This window comes from Bos mutus, chromosome 15 (genome assembly GCF_027580195.1).
Source record: "Bos mutus isolate GX-2022 chromosome 15, NWIPB_WYAK_1.1, whole genome shotgun sequence".
Classification (NCBI taxonomy): Eukaryota; Metazoa; Chordata; class Mammalia; order Artiodactyla; family Bovidae; genus Bos; species Bos mutus.
In genome coordinates, this window is record NC_091631.1 from 77,724,325 (window position 1) to 77,744,049 (window position 19,725).

General features: G+C 38.1%; 1 protein-coding gene and 1 pseudogene across 5 annotated transcripts in view; both read left to right on the forward strand.

Annotated features, from left to right (window-relative positions):
• The window catches only part of GRIA4 (glutamate ionotropic receptor AMPA type subunit 4), a 686,576-nt gene that overhangs the window by 324,959 nt on the left and 341,892 nt on the right, over nt 1–19,725 (forward strand). The window lies entirely within an intron of this gene.
• On the forward strand, nt 15,263–15,380 carry LOC138991025 (5S ribosomal RNA; annotated as a pseudogene).

The following is a 19,725-nucleotide window of genomic DNA, read 5'->3' on the forward strand; positions in this document are numbered from 1 at the left end:
ACTTAAGCATCACTTAATTGGATAGCCTATAGTTGTGGTTCTCAATAGAGATTCTGATTCAGTGGATATGGGATGTATTTCAGAATCTGTAGAAATTCACCAATACATATTGAAAGTCGTTTGCACATATATGCAAAATGTGCATATGTTAATTATTGCTATTATATTGATCAATTATATCAGTCTGAAAGGCAATAAATGTTGTTTCCAATATAAAATGGAGAATAAGTAAGATATTACAGGGAGGATAGAATGAAAAAAGATATTATAAATAAATAAAACACTAATTAGGGGTGATTTAATTTATTTTTATAAGGTACCACAGAGACATAAATTGTTTCTTGGGAAGTTGCAACTAACCATCACCTTCAGACATTTCTAATAAAGCATGAACTAAGCATGTGCTGATATAGCTTAGACCTTTGATATTTTTTCAAATGATAGTCCTTTCATAGGAAATTTACAATATATATAATCAAATTATGCTCACATCTTTACAGTTATGTCAAAAAGTCATGTGTTCCATACTTAACTAACATCTGGCTAATCTCTCACCTTCTGTATTCTGTCTTTTAATCTAGTACTAAAATCAAATAATTGAAACATGAAAATATTGGAGAACTCTTGCTAATGGTAACAATTGCCTAGGGTAAAGATGTTCAAGCCTAGAATAAAATGTGTGTTATTAATCAGCAGTTTGTTAAAATGCTTTTTTAAAATATTAATGACCTTGTTACAGCACTTAAGATCATGTCATTGAGTTGCATCTACTATTACAGTGGTTTATCACAAGTCATGATGAAAGTGAAGCATAATTTTTTCTTCTTTAGGTTCATTCATTATAACAAATTTCAAAATCTAATCATTAAGCAGTGTACATTTTACTTCTCAATATATTATTGATTTATGAAACATTTATCTTTATAATGCTTTACTATCTCCTTATGAGACTTTTTTAGATGAAAGCATACTAAACAGAATTCAAGATTGGATTAATTATACAAATTAATTTACTAATTCATTCATTTAACCAAGAATTTGCAGGTGCTGGTGTTGTATCATGTACTGTGATAGATTCTGGTGATTAAATTATAAATAAGATATAGTATATATTAATCTTTCTCTTGTAATTCAGTGTGGGGAAAAAATCTTGCTCCATAGCCAAGGTCTTTTATTAAATGAAGCTTTTTTGATTTTTTGTAAGGTAAGCTTAAATGTAATGTGACCATTACTCTGCAGGAGCAGCTCTCTTTAAATATTTAAGCTACAGAACAGTGGTTTTAATTGAATCACTAGCAATTTCACCATGAACTAGGCTGTAAACATGCTGTTAAGGTACATCCTGGACTTTCAGAAAAGAAAAATGGACTCCCTCACTCAAAGAGAGAAATCTCCTTCAGAGAATAGATAAAGGAAAGTTACCAAAGCCAGTACTCACCACCATGGAAATGGAGGCATTGTTCTCCAACTCCCCAGATTCTCCTCAGAAAACAGAGGTGAAAAGCATTCCTTTCCTTAGTGTATGTTTTAAACATTACAGTGATTTGCATTCATTCCATTCTGGTGAAAAAACAGAGTCTCTAATCTAGTAGTCCAGACCAAAGACAGTTTCAGAACTGTTCAAAATCCATCTTTTTTCTCTGCATAAAGAGTCAAAAAGCATTTGGCTCTAGTAGACTATAGTCAAAGTAATTCATAAATGATTATATAATACTTTATAATGTAAATTTGAGCAGATATAGTGAATAAGCAATAGTGATTATCTTTCCCCAATAGTACATGAAGTCCCATTGTTTATGTAGAGCTTTATTAGACCCCCTATACCTTGAAGAATACAAAAACTATAATGTTGTCCTATAGTCATGGAGTTTAGAGAAATCTAAGACCAAGGAAACGTTTTGTAAGCAACATAAGACAGGCTGTAAGAGGTGAAGAATTCTGTTCATTAAGCTGTTCTTGAAGTTCAAAAACAAAAACAGAGTGGGAGAATTACGCAAGTAATATTGATATCATGTATCATATAAGTTTGATATTTTAAAATGTTGTTTAAATACAGTTTGTAGTAAAATAAAAAGGTGAATTGACAGTATCCCTAGTTTGGGGTTTTATCCCTAGTTCTGTTTTTGTTTTATTAGCATTAACAATGAAAATATACTGTCTTTGAAACTGAAATTGAAGTTGCTCAGTCGTGTCCAACTCTTTGCTACCCCGTGGACTGTAGCCTCTGTCCTCTGTCCACGGGATTTTCCAGGCAAGAATACTGGAGTGGGTTGCCATTCCCTTCTCCAGGGGATCTTCCCAACCCAGGGATTGAAGCCAGGCCTCCTGCATTGCAGGCAGATGCTCTAACCTCTGAGCAACCATGGAAGACTGGTGGTTATTGTCTTTACAATAGTCTATTTCTATTTATTAAATAGGAGTATATTGACGGTTCATTGTAAATAAGAGATTTCGCCAAAAAATCAAGACATAAAATTGAATGGAACTAGTCCATGCTTGATTACTAACACTAATACTAAAAACCATTGTTGAAAATAAGAAAATGTTCAATATAAAATTGAAATTGAATGACTACATGACAAGTAATATAATTCTAGAAATCAAAATATGCTATATTAAAATGGCATTAGATATTCTAAGCAGCCTATAAAACTCTATGTGATGTTTCTAAAATTAATAGAATTAATATACTCTACAGTATAATTGTTAATTTCAATAAGCAACTGGAAATATCTATGCAAATAAATAGTAGAGAAAAAAAGGCTTTCCAAACACTAGTCTATACATTCATGACTAGCTGGATTGAAAACTGGAAGTCAGGCATGAAATAAGGACAATCTATTAAGGCTTTTGAAAACTATGATAATAAAAATTTTTGATGAATATATTCATATAAAAATAGACAGTGACATGAAGATTACTTTAAAATGCTGAATTATGAAATCTGGAATTTTTGAGTCAAAGGAAATCAGGGCTCATAACTAAAATATATACAGTCAAATGTGGGAGTTAGACATTTCTAGCCACACAGAGGGAGATGGAAGCATTTAATGGATTCTACCCTCGTTCTGAAGGAAAATCAACCCAAAAGGTAAATTAGCACTTTTTGGGAAAAAAAGAACACTACATTTGGTATAATTACAAATACAACTGATAAAAACCAGGAAACATAAAAGTGTACAAGACAAATTAAGATGTTAACCCCATGATGTGAAATACAAATCTATAAAAATAGTATTATGCTTCTAGTCCTGTGAATTGCAACTATAAAAGTCACTTGAAATTAGATTTTAACCAATGGTTCAAGGTTTATATTAGATTTCAAAGTGCTGATCTCAAATTAAGCAGCTCAATTCAGTTCAGTAGCTCAGTCGTGTCCAATTCTTTGCAACCCCATGAATCGCAGCACCCCAGGCCTCTGTGTCCATCACCAACTCCTGGAGTTTACACAAACTTATCAAGTTTGGTCCATCGAGTTGGTCCATCAAGTCAATGATGCCATCCAGCCCGCCCATCCTCTGTTGTCCCCTTCTCCTCCTGCCCCCAATCCCTCCCAGCATAAGGGTCATTTCCAATGTGTCAACTCTTCGCATGAGGTGGCCAAAGTATTGGAGTTTCAGCCTCAGCATCAGTCCTTCCAATGAATATCCAGGACTGATCTCCTTTAGAATGGACTGGTTGGATGTCCTTGCAGTCCAAGGGACTGTCAAGAGTCTTCTCCAACACCACAGTTCAAAAGCATCAATTCTTTGGCGCTTAGCTTTCTTCACAGTCCAACTCTCACATCCATAAGAGTTCCTCTTACAGTATTCTGTCATTTTGCCTTTTCATACTGTTCATTTCCTTTCATATGTTCATTTCCTCTATTTCTTTGCACTGATCGCTGAGGAAGGCTTTCTTATCTCTCCTTGCTATTCTTTGGAACTCTGCATTCAGATGCTTATATCTTTCCTTCTCTCCTTTGCTTTTCACTTCTCTTCTTTTCACAACTATTTGTAAAGCCTCCTCAGACAGTCATTTTGCTTTTTCGCATTTCTTTTCCATGGGGATGGTCTTGATCCCTGTCTCCTGTACAATGTCATGAACCTCCATCCATAGTTCATCAGGCACTCTGTCTATCAGATCTAGGCCCTTAAATCTATTTCTCATCTCCACGGTACAATCATAATGGATTTGATTTAGGTCATACCTGAATGGTCTAGTGGTTTTCCCTACTTTCTTCAATTTAAGTCTGAATTTGGCAATAAGGAGTTCATGATCTGAGCCACAGTCAGCTCCTGGTCTTGTTTTTGCTGACTGTATAGAGCTTCTCCATCTTTGGTGCAAAGAATATAATCAATCTGATTTCGGTGTTGACCATCTGGTGATGTGCATGTGTAGAGTCTCCTCGTGTTGTTGGAAGAAGGTGTTTGCTATGTCCAGTACGTTCTCCTGGCAAAACTCTATTAGCCTTTGCCTTGCCTCATTCCATACTCCAAGGCCAAATTTGGCTGTTACTCCAGGTGTTTCTTGACTTCCTACTTTTGCATTCCAGTCCCCTATAATGAAAAGGACATCTTTTTTGGGTGTTAGTTCTAAAAGGTCTTGTAGGTCTTAATAGAATCATTCAACTTCACCTTCTTCAGCATTACTGGTTGGGGCATAGGCTTGGATTACCGTAATATGGAATGGTTTGCCTTGGAAATGAACAGAGATCATTCTGTCATTTTGGAGATTGCATCCAAGTATTGCATTTTGGACTTTTTTGCTGACCATGATGGCTACTCCATTTCTTCTAAGGGATTCCTGCCCGCAGTAGTAGATATAACGGTCATCTGAATTAAATTCACCCATTCCAGTCCATTTTAGTTTGCTGATTCCTAGAATGTTGACATTCAGTCTTGCCATCTCCTGTTTGACCACTTCCAATTTGCCTTGATTCATGGACCTAACATTTCAGGTTTCTATGCAATATTGTTCTTTACAACATTAGATCTTGCTTCTATCACCAGTAACATCCACAACTGGGTATTGTTTTTGCTTTGGCTCCACCCCTTCATTCTTTCTGGAGTTATTTCTCCACTAATCTCCAGTAGCATATTGGACACTTACTGACCTGGGGAGTTCCTCTTTCAGTATCCTATCATTTTGCCTTTTCATACTGTTCATGGGGTTCTCAAGGCAAGAATACTGAAGTGGTTTGCCAGTCCCTTCTCCAGTGGACCACATTCTGTTAGACCTCTTTCCCATGACCCATTCGTCTTGAGTGGCCCCACACAGCATGGCTTAGTTTCATTAAGTTAGATAAGGCTGTGGCCTGTGTGATCAGATTGGCTAATTTTCTGTGATTATGGTTTCAGTGTGTCTGCCCTTTGATGCCCTCTCGCAACATCTACCATCTTACTTGGGTTTCTCTCACCTTGGATGTGGGGTATCTCTTCACGGCTGCTCCAGCAAAGCACAGTCACTGCTCCTTACCTTGGATGAGGTCACCCTTCCTGACCTTGAACATGGAGTAGCTCCTCTCGGCCCTCCTGCACCCACGGAGCCACTGCTCCTCAGATGTGGGGTAGCTCTTTTCGGCCGCTCCTGCACCATCACAGCCTGGCACTCTCGGTTGCCGCCCTTGACATTGGGCATGGGGTAGGTCCTCTCAGCCATGCTTCTGTGTGGGTCCATCGCAGTTGCTGTGCTTCTGCTCAAACTATCCAAGCCCCTACTAATTTTTATTTCTCTGAACTTATCTAGATTGTAAAGAGACTAACACCAATTGTAGTACATATTTGTGACAATTTCTGCAGCATTCAGAGACATGATGCATGTGTCCTACTGCAGTCTTCTTTGCAACATAATCTGACTCAGTGCTGGACTTGAAGAGGCCTTTGCTTTACTTACGCTGTGACTCTGAGCAGTTTTATCTTTTTAAGCCTTGTTGGTTTTTGTTTTTTGTTGTTGGGTTTTTTTTTGTTTTTTTTGTTTTTTTTTTTTCAGTTGGAAAATCATTAGAGTCAAACATACCCTAAACTGTTACAGCACCAATTCAAATTCTGTTATCTTATTTGTGTTGACACTGCTTCAAAGAAAAACACAGAAGGTGATATTCTGACATGCTGAAGTGAAATTTAAGCTTACATAAGCAGATTTTCTAAATGATGATCTTTCATTTCGTTGTGGCTCAGAATGACTTTGATGACCCAAAGCAGTGCAGGCACACACACACACACACAAATGCTGAGTGAAATCATTGTGATATTCTTAACAGTCCTAAATGTCAGTTTGAAAAATAGTTTACTTCTTCTGAAGGATTCCCCTTTAGAACATAGTGAACTGTAACACTGATGGAAATCAAGGCAGTCTGAGTCATACAAGTGGACTTTCAGTTCAGTTCAGTTTAGTCGCTCAGTCGTGTCCGACTTTGCGACCCCATGAATCGCAGCACACCAGGCCTCCCTGTCCATCACCAACTCCCTGAGTTCACTCAGACTCACGTCCATTGACTCAGTGATGCCATCCAGCCATCTCATCCTCTGTCGTCCCCTTCTCCTCCTGCCCCCAATCCCTCGCAGCATCAGAGTCTTTTCCAATGAGTCAACTCTTCACATGAGATGGCCAAAGTACTGAAGTTTCAGCTTTAGCATTATTCCTTCCAAAGAAATCCCAGGGCTGATCTCCTTTAGAATGGACTGGTTGGATCTCCTTGCAGTCCAAGGGACTCTCAAGAGTCTTCTCCAACACCACAGTTCAAAAGCATCAATTCTTCAGTGCTCAGCCTTCTTCACAGTCCAACTCTCACATCCATACATGACCACTAGAAAAACCATAGCCTTGACTAGACGGACCCTTGTTGGTAAAGTAATGTCTCTGATTTGAATATGCTGCCTAGATAGTAAGCGTCTTTTAATTTCATGGCTGCAGTCACAATCTGCAGTGATTTTGGAGCCCAAGAAAATAAAGTCGATACTCTTTCCACTGCTTCCCCATCTATTTGCCATGAAGTGATGGGACCAGACGCCATGATCTTCGTTTTCTGAATGTTGAGCTTTAAGCCAACTTTTCACTCTCCTCTTTCACTTTCATCAAGAAGCTATTTAGTTCCTCTTCACTTTCTGCCATAAAGGTGGTGTCATCTGCATATCTGAGGTTATTGATATTTCTCCTGGCAATCTTGATTCCAGTTTGTGCTTCTTCCAGCCCGGCATTTTTCATGATGTACTCTGCATATAAGTTAAATAAGCAGGGTGACACAACATAGTGATTGAATATTTCCATGCATTTCAAAATTATCACCACAGTAACTCCAGTTACTGATTGTCACTACAAAAATATATTATATAATTATTGACTACATTCCCAACATTGTAAATTTTATACTCATGACTCATATTTGCAACCATAAGTTTGTAACTCTTAATTTCCCTCACTTATTTCTATTTTCTCCCTAAACCTATCCTTCTGTTTGTTCTTTAAATCTGTGACCCATTTCTATTTTTATATGCTTATTCATTTGCTTTATTTTTTAGATTCCACACGTCAAATCATATACTATTTATACATCTCTGTCTGAACTTATTTCATTTAACATAATATCCTTTTTGTCCTTCCATGTTGTCTCTGAGAACATAATTTCACTCATTTTTATAGCTGAGTAATAAATCATTGTGCATATATATATAAATATATACAACATTCATCCATTTATTGGCATTTAAGGTTCTTCCATATCTTTATTATAAATAATGTTGAAATGAACATAAGGGTGCATATATCTTTTTGAATGACTGTTTTCATTTTCTTCAGATAAATACTAGAGTGGAGTTATAGTAATTCTGTTTTTAACTTTTTGAGGAATCTCCATAATGTTTTCCATAGTGGCCACACCAATTTACGTTCCCATCAACCATGCACAATAGTTCTTTTTTTGCCACATTATTGCCAATACATTATTTGTTGTCCTTTTGCCATTCTGACAAGTGTGAGGTAACATTTCATCGTGGTTTTAACTTTTACATTTCCCTGTTTATTAGTTATGTTGAATATTTTTTCAAGCCCCTGTTGCCCCTCTCTCTGTCTTCTTTGGACAAATGTCTATGTAGATCCTCTGCCCCTTTCTTCACAAGATTATTTATTCTTTTTATGTTGAATTATATGAGCTCTCTATATGTTTTGCATAGTAACCTCTTATGGCATGTGTCATTTGTAAATACCTTCTCCCATTAGTAGGTGACCATTTCTTTTTTCTTTTCTTTTCTTTCTTTCTTTCTTTTTCTTTCTTTCTTTCTTTTTTTTTTTTTTTTTTTTGATAGCTTCCCTCACTGTGCAAAAGCTTTTTAGTTTAATGTAATCTCATTTGCTTATCTTTGAGGATACATAGCCATAAAATCATTGCTAATACCAATGTCAAAGCGAATACTGCCTATTTTATTCCAGAAGGTTTAGTTTAATGTCTTACATTTAAGCCTTTAATGTATTTTGAGTTTATTTTTGTATATAGTGTGAGAAAGCAGCCTTTTGATTACTTTGCATGTAGCCATACCAAACATTTATTTAAGAGTCTGTTTTTCCTCATTGTATACTCTTGGCTCCTTTGTCATAGATTAATTGAGCATATAACTGTGGACTCATCTGGGCCCAATATTCTGGCCCATATTTATCCACGTGTCTGTTTTTGTGCAAGTACCATACTGTTTTGATTACTATAGGTTTGTTGTATAACTTGAAATCAGATAGCATAATGTCTCCAGATTTTGTTCTTTCTCAAAGATTGTTTTGGCTATTTGGAGTCTTTTATGTTTCCAACAAATTCAGAATTATTTGTTCACTTGTGTGAAAAATGTCATTGATTTTTTTGATAGGGATTGCATTAAATCACAGATTTCTTTAGGTAGTATGATCATTTTTTTCCTTTTTTTTAAATTTTATTTTATTTTTAAACTTTACATAATTGTATTAGTTTTGCCAAATATCAAAATGAATCCACCACAGGTATACATGTGTTCCCCATCCTGAACCCTCCTCCCTCCTCCCTCCCCATACCATCCCTCTGGGTCATCCCAGTGCACTAGCCCCAAGCATCCAGTATCGTGCATCGAACCTGGACTGGCAACTCGTTTCTTACACGATATTTTACATGTTTCAATGTCATTCTCCCAAATCTTCCCACCCTCTCCCTCTCCCACGGAGTCCATAAGACTGTTCTATACATCAGTGTCTCTTTTGCTGTCTCGTACCCAGGGTTATTGTTACCATCTTTCTAAATTCCATATATATGCGTTAGTATACTGTATTGATGTTTTTCCTTCTGGCTTACTTCACTCTGTATAATAGGCTCCAGTTTCATCCATCTCATTAGAACTGATTCAAATGTATTCTTTTTAATGGCTGAGTAATACTCCATTGTGTATATGTACCACTGCTTTCTTATCCATTCGTCTGCTGATGGCCATCTAGGTTGCTTCCATGTCCTGGCTATTATAAACAGTGCTGCGATGAATATTGGGGTACACGTGTCTCTTACCCTTCTGGTTTCCTCAGTGTGTATGCCTAGCAGTGGGATTGCTGGATCATAAGGCAGTTGTATTTCCAGTTTTTAAGGAATCTCCACACTGTTCTCCACAGTGGCTGTACTAGTTTGCATTCCCACAAACAGTGTAAGAGGGTTCCCTTTTCTCCACACCCTCTCCAGCATTTATTATTTGTAGACTTTTGGATCGCAGCCATTCTGACTGGTGTGAAATGGTACCTCATAGTGGTTTTGATTTGCTTTTCTCTGATAATGAGTGATGTTGAGCATCTTTTCATGTGTTTATTAGCCATCTGTATGTCTTCTTTGCAGAAATGTCTATTGAGTTCTTTGGCCCATTTTTTGATTGGGTCATTTATTTTTCTGGAGTTGAGCTGTAGGAGTTGCTTGTATATTTTTGAGATTAGTTGTTTGTCAGTTGCTTCATTTGCTATTATTTTCTCCCATTCTGAAGGCTGTCTTTTCACCTTGCTTATAGTTTCCTTTGAGGTGCAGAAGCTTTTAAGGTTAATTAGGTCCCATTTGTTTATTTTTGCTTTTATTTCCAATATTCTGGGAGGTGGGTCATAGAGGATCCTGCTGTGATGTATGTCAGAGAGTGTTTTGCCTATGTTCTCTTCTAGGAGTTTTATAGTTTCTGGTCTTAAGTTTAGGTCTTTAATCCATTTTGAGTTTATTTTTGTGTATGGTGTTAGAAAGTGGTCTAGTTTCATTCTTTTACAAGTGGTTGACCAGATTTCCCAGCACCACTTGTTAAAGAGATTGTCTTTAATCCATTGTATAGTCTTGTCTCCTTTGTCAAAGATAAGGTGTCCATATGTGCGTGGATTTATCTCTGGGCTTTCTATTTTGTTCCATTGATCTATATTTCTGTCTTTGTGCCAGTACCATACTGTCTTGATAACTGTGGCTTTGTAGTAGAGCCTGAAGTCAGGTAGGTTGATTCCTCCAGTTCCATTCTTCTTTCTCAAGATAGCTTTTGCTATTCAAGGTTTTTTGTATTTCCATACAAATTATGAAATTATTTGTTCTAGCTCTGTGAAGAATACTGTTGGTAGCTTGATAGGGATTGCATTGAATCTATAAATTTCTTTGGGTAGTATACTCATTTTCATTATATTGATTCTTCCAATCCATGAACATGGTATATTTCTCCATCTATTAGTGTCCTCTTTGATTTCTTTCACCAGTGTTTTATAGTTTTCTATATATAGGTCTTTAGTTTCTTTAGGTAGATATATTCCTAAGTATTTTATTCTTTCTATTGCAATGGTGAATGGAATTGTTTCCTTAATTTCTCTTTCTGTTTTCTCATTATTAGTGTATAGGAATGCAAGGGATTTCTGTGTGTTGATTTCGTATCCTGCAACTTTACTATAGTCATTGATTATTTCTAGTAATTTTCTGGTGGAGTCTTTAGGGTTTTCTATGTAGAGGATCACGTCATCTGCAAATAGTGAGAGTTTTACTTCTTCTTTTCCAATTTGGATTCCTTTTATTTCTTTTTCTGCTCTGATTGCTGTGGCCAAAACTTCCAAAACTTTGTTGAATAGCAATGGTGAAAGTGGGCACCCTTGTCTTGTTCCTGACTTTAGAGGAAATGCTTTCAATTTTTCACCATTGAGGATAATGTTTGCTGTGGGTTTGTCATATATAGCTTTTATTATGTTGAAGTATGTTCCTTCTATTCCTGCTTTCTGGAGAGTTTTTATCATAAATGGATGTTGAATTTTGTCAAAGGCTTTCTCTGCATCTATTGAGATAATCATATGGTTTTTATTTTTCAATTTGTTAATGTGGTGTATTACATTGATTGATTTACGGATATTGAAGAATCCTTGCATCCCTGGGATAAAGCCCACTTGGTCATGGTGTATGATCTTTTTAACAATATAAATTATTTCAATCCATGAACATGTTTTTCAATCTTGCTTCTTTTTTCAAATAACCAGCTCTTGGTTTCATTCATGTTTTCTTTCTTTCTTTCTTTCTTTTTATTTCTTATGTCATTTATTTCTACTATGATATTTATGAATGTTTTTCCTTCTACTGGGTTTGTTCTTTACAGCATTGGACTCTACTTCCATCACCAGTCACACCCAAAACAGTGCATTGTTTTCACACTGGCTCCGTCTCTTCAGTCCGATGCTGTAAAGAACAGTATTGTATAGGAATCTGGAATGCTTGGTCCATAAATCAAGCTAAGTTGGAAGTGGTCAAACAGGAGGTGGCAAGAGTGAGCATCGACATTTTAAGAATCAGTTAACAAAAATGGACTGAAATAGGTGAATTTAATTCAGGTGACCATTTATATGTACTACTGTAGGCAAGAATCACTTAGAAGAAATGGAGTAGCCCTCATAGTCAACAAAAGACTCTAAAAGCAGTACTTCAGTGCAATCCTAAAAATGACAAAATGATCTCTATACATTTCCAAGGCAGACCATACAATACCACAGTAATCTAAGTCTATGCCTCAACCACTAATGCTGAAGAAGCTGAAACTGAATGGTTCTATGAAGACCTACAAGATCTTCTAGAACTAACACCAAAAACAGATGTCGTTTTTCATCACAGGGGACTGGAATGCGAAAGTAGGAAGTCAAGAGGTACCTAGAGTAACAGGCAAGTTTGGCCTTGGAACAAAAAATGAAGCAGGGAACGGCTAACAGAATTTGCCAAAAGAACGCACTGGTCATAGCAAACACCCTCTTCCAACAACACAAGAGACGACTATACACATGGACATGACCAGATGGTCAATACAGTAATCAGATTGATTATATTTTTTTGCAGACAAAGATGAGTAAGTGCCGAGGTCCAGCCCTGGCTGATCCAGGGAGTTCAAAGAGGGGATGGTGTCAGCGAGGATCAGGATACAATAGCTTCAATTAGATATTAACTAGAAATATAAAGAGTAATAGAATGAGGATAGCTCAGTGGGAAAATTCAGTGGAGAAAAAAGGCTGAGTAGCTTGGTTTACGTGGGAGACCAATGAAACTTCAAGACAAGAAGTTTGCACCACTTACGTAGGCCGCAGGAGTCCTTCCGTTCTCCCAAAGGAGGAGACACTGAGGCCTCCCAGGTCAGATCTTAGAAGCCCAGGCAAAATTAGTAAGCTTGGTGGGTTCCTTGCTCCAGATGGAGACTCAGCCAGAGTTTGAGAGAGAGAGCTACATGGGGAGACCAGTATTTCGAGAAACTGATCCCAATTCTTTATTTTCCATGGTCTACTTTTATACACTGAGATGTTATGCAAAAGTCACGTGGAGTAGGCAGTCCTGACTTTATCAAAGTCAGGTGCTTCATACAAATGTATACAGAGGTCTTAGGGGTGTTACATCATCTTCTGGCCAGGGGGCCTGCTGACAATTTATGACCCTCTCCTTGTGAAAGCTGTCAGTCAACCAGGACACTTATTTCTCCAGGGGTGATTATTCTTAAAAAAGACTCCACCTTCTGAAGGTACCAGATAAAGTTACATTCCTATAGGGTGAGGGTGTAGTGGGTTTTAATTAAGGAAAGAATTTACTTAGCCTAAGGTCTAACGTGATTAATATCAAAGGTTCATACCTATTTCTTCTATATATTCATTAACGTGTGTAAGGGCAGGGGATGTGGAGACTTAGCAACAAACATTGGCTCAACAAATGAAAAACCCTTCACCAATACAATTTCTAATCAGCCCACTATACTTATACTAATGGTTTTCTAACTTTTCTAAGGAACCTGTTTTTAGAAGGTTTAAAGCATCTTGTGCCTCTCACGGTTGGGAGGCTGTGAGCAATCACATGTGGCCGGACAAGCCTGTCAGGCAGGCTAGAGAACCTTCAGAGGAGTTTGTAGGTTAAAACACTCTTGTCACGCCCAGGAGTTTTTATTAACTGGAGATCTAAGTTAACGCCTTCTCCGAAAGAGGTGGTGGGGGACAGCCGCCCGTAAAGTCAGAGGTGTAGGTGAGAGTACAAAATAGTAAAGTAGGCAGGCTCTGGTTATGGGGGTAGATGCTCGAGGATTTCCAGGGGGACTCCTGAGGTTCGATCCCACCTTGCATATGTTGAGCCTCCTTCCCTCATGACCTTTGCCATGGGTGGAGGTCCTCACGCTGGCTCCCCGCAGGTAAGCTCTATACAGTCAGCAAAAACAAGACCAGGAGCTGACTGTGGCTCAGATCATGAACTCCTTATTACAAAACTCAAACTTAATTTGTAGAAAGTAAGGAAAACCATTAGACCATTCAGGTATGACCTAAACTCAAATACTTTACAATTACTCAGTGAAAGTGACAAATACATTCGAGGAATTAGATCTGATAGGCAGAACTATGGGTGAAGTTTCATGACATTGTACAGGAGGCAGTGATTCAGACCATCCCAAGAAAAATAAATGCATAAAGGCAAAAATGTTGTCTGAGGAGGCCTTACAAATAGCTGAGAAAAAAAGAGAAGCTAAAGGCAAAGGTGAAAAGGGAAGATATATCCATCAAATGAAGAGTTCCAAAGAATAGCAAGGAGAGATAAAGAAGCCTTACTCAGTGATCAATGCAAATAAATAGAGGAAAGCAATATAATGGGAAAGACTAGAGATCTCTTCATGAAAATTAGAGATACCAAGGGAAAACTTCATGCAAAGATGGGTAAAATAAAGGACTGAAATTGCATGGACCTAACAGAAGAAGAAGATATTAAGAAGAGGTGGCAAGAATACACAGAATACCTATACAAAAAAGATCTTAATGACCCACATAACCACTGGTTAACCCAAATGGTATGATCACTCACCTAGAGCCAGACATCCTGAAATGTGAAGTCAAGTGGGCATTAGGAAGCATCACTACAAACAAGGCTAGTGGAGGTGATGGAATTTCAGTTGAGCCATTTCAAATACTAGAAGATGTTGTTGTGAAAGTGTTGCATTAAATATGCCAGCAAATTTGGAAATCTCAGCAGAGAGACCACAAGACTAGAAAATGTCAGTTTTCATTCCAATCCCAAAGAAGGGTAATGCCAAAGAATGTTTGAACTACTGCATGCTCACACCCATCTCACATACTTGCAAAGTAATTCTCAAAATTCTCCAATCCAGGCTTCAACAGTACATGAACTGAAAACTTCCAGATGTTCAAGCTAGATTTAGAAAAGACAGAGGAACCAGAGATCAAATTGCCAACACATGTTGGATCATTCAAAAAGTGAGAGAGTACCAAAAAATATCTACTTCTGCGATATTGGCTATGTCAAAGTCTTTGACTGTGTGGATCACAGCAAACTGTGGGAAATTCTTAGAGATTGAAATACCAGACAGCTCTACCTGCCTCCTTAGGAATCGGTGTGCAGGTCAAGAAGCAACAGTTAGAACTGAACATGAAACAATGGACTAGTTAAAAATTGGGAAAGGAGTGCCTCAAGGCTGTATAATGTCACCCTACATATTTAACTTACATGCAGAGTACATCATGCAAAATGCTGTACTGGGTGAACCACTAGCTGGAATCAAGATTGTAGGAGAAATATCAATAACCTCAGATACACAGATGACTCTTTATGCCAGAAAGCAAAGAACTAAAGAGTCTCTTGATGAAAGTGAAAAACGAGAGTGAAAAAGTTGACTTAAAACTAGACATTCAAAAAATTAAGGTTATGGCATCCGGTCCTAGTACTGCATGGAAAATAGATGAGGAAACAATGGAAACAGTGACAGGCTTTGGTCTCTTGGGCTCCAAAATCATTGCAGTTGGTGACTGCAGCCATGAAATTAAAAGATGCTACAGCCATTCCACCCTGAATGCGCCCAATCTCATCTGATCTCCGAAGTTAAGCAGGGTCGGGCCTAGCCAGTATTTGGATGGGAGGCCACCTGGGAATACCAGGTCTGTAGGCTTTTCTTTTGGGGCTTTCCTGGTGGCTCAGACAGTAAAGTGTCTGCCTACAATGCAGGAGGCCAGGGTTCAATCCCTGGGATAGGAAGATCCCCTGGAGAAGGAAATGGCAACCCACCCCAGTACTCTTGCCTGGAAAATGCCATGGACTGAGGAGCTTAGTAGGCTACAGTTCATGGGGTCACAAACAGTTGGACACGACTTAGCGATTTCACTTTCTTTTCTTTCTTTCTTTGCTCCTTGGAAGAAAGGCTATGACTAACCTAGATAGCATGTTAAAAAGCAGAGACTTTAGTTTGCCAACAAAAGTCTGTCTAGTCAAAGCTATGGTTTTTCCAGTAGTCATGTATGGATGTGAGAGTTGGACTATAAATAAGACTGAGCACCAAAGATTTGATGCTTTTGAACTGTGATGTTGGAGAAGACTCTTGAGTGTCCTTTGGACTGCAAGGAGATCCAACCAGTCAATCCTAAAGAAAATAAATTCTGAATATTCATTGGAAGGACTGATGCTGAAGCTGAAACTCCAGTACTGTGGCTACCTGATTCACAGAACTGACTCATTGGAAAAGATTCTGGGAAAGATTGAAGGAAGGAGGAGAAGGGGACAACAGAAAATTAAATGGTTCGATGGCATCACAGACTCGATGGCCATGGGTTTGAACAAGCTCTGGGAGTTGGTGATTAACAGGGAAGCCTGATGTGCTGCACTCCATGGGGTTGCAAAGCTTTGGACATGACTGAGAGACTGAATTGAACTGAACTACTGGGCTTTGTCTGCGTTTTGCTTGTTCTACTTTTTCTACTTTAATGAAGTATGCAATTAGGTCATTTACTTGAAATTTTTCTTGTTTCCTGAGGTAGACTTCTAACACCATAAACTTCTCACTTACAACTAATTTGTTGCAATCCATAGATTTGGGGTCATTGTCTTTTTATTTTTCTCCAGATATTTTTTAGTTTCCTGTTTGATTTCTTCAATGGTCCACTAGTTGTTTTTAGCATGTTGTTCAGCCCCCATATATTTGTGATTTTTGCATTTTTAATGCAAACTATTAATAAAATAGTTGATTTCTAGTCTCATAGTAATGTGATCAGAAAAGATGCTTCCCATGAATTCAATTTTCTTCTATTTATTGATTAATATTTTATGGCTTAGCACCTGATCTTTCCTAGATAATGTTCCATGTGCACTTGAAGAGAATATGTATACTGCCGCTTTGGATGGAATGCTCTGTTATCATTTAAGTCCATTGGCTCTATGTGTCATTTAAGGTCAGTGTTTCCTTATTGATTTGGATGATTTGGCCATTGATGTAAGTGAGGGGATAAAGTCCACTATTATTATTGTGTTACTATAGATATCTCACTTTTTATCTGTTAATGTTAGCTTTATGTATTTAGGTGCTTCTATGTAGGGACAATATATATTTACAATGTTATATCTTATTCTTAGATTGATCCCTTGATCATCCTGTTACAGTCTTTGTTTTAATGTCTGTTTTGTCTTATATAAGTATTGATACTCCAGCTTTCTTCACTTTCATGGAATATCTTTTCTCATCTCACATGCAGTTTGTGTGTGTTTATATCTGAAGTAAGTCTCTCAGAGGCAGCTTCTGTATGGGTCTTATTTATGTATACATTCAGCCACTCTGTGTCTTTTCTTTGGACCATTTAGTCTATTCACATTTAAGGTAATTATTAATAGTTTTGTACTCATTGCCATTTTGTTAATTGATTTTGGATTATTGTTGAGTTGGTTTTTGGTCCTTTTTTTCTTTCGATATACTCCCTTGTGATTTGATGACTATCTTTAGAGATATATTCAAATGTCCTTCTTTACTCCGTAGGTATATTTATGACAGAGTTTTGGTTTGTGGTTACCACTGTTGTTATTGTTCTGTAGCTAAGTCATGTCCAGCTCTTCGTAATCCCATGAACTTCAGCACAGCAGGCTTCCCTGCCCTTCACCATCTCCCAGAGTTCCTCAAACTCATGTCAATTGAGCCAGCAATACCACCTAACCATCTCATCCTCTGTCACCTGCTTCTCCTCCTGGCCTCAATCTTTTCCAGCATCAGGATCTTTTCCAGTGAATCAGCTCTTCACATCAGGTGGCCAAAGTATTAGAGTGGTTACCATGAGGTTTATATACACCATCCTATGTATACATGACTATTTTAAGTTGCTGTTCTAAATTCAAATGCATTTTAACAGCCCACTCCCATTATGGTTATGACATCATGTTTTACATTTTCTTGCTTGTGTATCTCTTAATTATGTACTGTGCATATAGATGATATTCCTACTTTGATCTTTTAAGCTTCCTACTAGCTGTATATGTGGTCGATTTATTAACTTTACTCTATATTTGCCTTTACCAACAAATCTTTCTTTTCATCCATTTGATATTTCTAGTTGCGGCTTTTTCTTTTCTACTTAAAGAAGGCCCAAAACATTTCTTGTAAAACCCTTTGCTAGCTTGAGGAACTCCTTCAAATTAGGATGAAATCCTTGCCAGATAGCATGCTTAAATGAAAGCCTTTTTGGTTGTGCACGTTTCCCTTTTGTCACTTGTAAATATATCATGCTATTCCCTTATGGGGTCTTCCCTGGAGCCTCAAACAATAAAGAATCTGCCCACAATGTGGGAGACTCTGGTTTGATCCCTGGGTCAGGAAGATGCACTGGAGAAGGAAATGGCAATCTACTCCAGTATTCTTTCCTGGAGAATTCCATGGACAGAGGAGCCTGGCAGGCTACAGTCCATGGGATTGCAAAGAGTTGGACACAACTGAACAACTAACACATTCCCTTATGACTAACAGCATTTCTGCTAAAAAATGTGCTGGTAGACTTTTGGGAGTCCCTTTATGTTTAACTTGTTGCTTTTCCCTTGCTGATTTTAATAATCTTTCTTAATTTAATTTTTACCATTTTGAATATGATATGTGTTGGTGTGTATCTCCAATTTGATTCCGTTTGAGACTCTCTGTGATTCCTGGACCTGGATGTCTGTTTCTTTCCCAGGCTAAGGAAGTATCCAGCTATTTTGTCTTCTGCCCCTTCTCTATCATTTCTTTCTGGGACCCCCAAAATATCAATGTTAATATGCATGATATTGTTCCACAGTTCTCCTAGATCAGATCAGAACAGATCAGTCGCTCAGTCGTTTCCGACTCTTTGAGACCCCATGAATCGCAGCAAACCAGGCCTCCCTGTCCATCACCAACTCCCGGAGTTCACTCAAACTCACATCCATCGAGTCAGTGATGACACCCAGCCATCTCATCCTCTGTCTTCCCCTTCTTCTCTTGCCCCCAATCCCTCCCAGCATCAGAGTCTTTTCCAATGAGTCAACTCTTTGCATGAGGTAGCCAAAGTACTGGAGTTTCAGCTTTAGCATCATTCCCTCCAAAGAAATCCCAGGGCTGATCTCCTTCAGAATGGACTGGTTGGATCTCCTTGCAGTCCAAGGGACTCTCAAGAGTCTTCTCCAACATCACAGTTCAAAAGCATCGATTCTTCAGCACTCAGCCTTCTTCACAGTCCAACTCTCACATCCATACATGACTACAGAAAAAAAACATAGCCTTGACTAGACGAACCTTTGTTGGCAAAGTAATGTCTCTGCTTTTGAATATGCTATCTAGGTTGGTCATAACTTTCTTTCCAAGGAGTAAGCGTCTTTTAATTTCATGGCTGCAGTCACCATCTGCGGTGATTTTGGAGCCCAGAAAAATAAAGTCTGCCACTGTTTTCACTGTTTCCCCATCTATTTCCCATGAAGTGATGGGACCAGATGCCATGATCTTCGTTTTCTGAATGTTGAGCTTTAAGCCAACTTTTTCACTCTCCACTTTCACTTTCCCCAAGAGGGTTTTTAGTTCATCTTCACTTTCTGCCATAAGGGTGGTGTCATCTGCATATCTGAGGTTATTGATATTTCTCCTGGCAACCTTGATTCCAGCCTGTGTTTCTTCCAGCCCGGTGTTTCTCATGATTACTCTGCATAGAAGTTAAATAAACAGGGTGACAATATACAGCCTTGACATACTCATTTTCCTATTTGGAACCAGTCTGTTGTTCCGTGTCCAGTTCTAACTGTTGCTTCCTGACCTGCATGCAAATTTCTCAAGAGGCAGATCAGGTGGTCTGGTATTTCCATCTCTTTCAGAATTTTCCACAGTTTATTGTGATCCACACAGTCAAGGGCTTTGGCATAGTCAGTAAAGCAGAAATAGATGTTTTTCTGGAACTCTCTTGCTTTTTTGATGATCCAGCGGATGTTGGCAATTTGATCTCTGGTTCCTCTGCCTTTACTAAAACCAGCTTGAACATCAG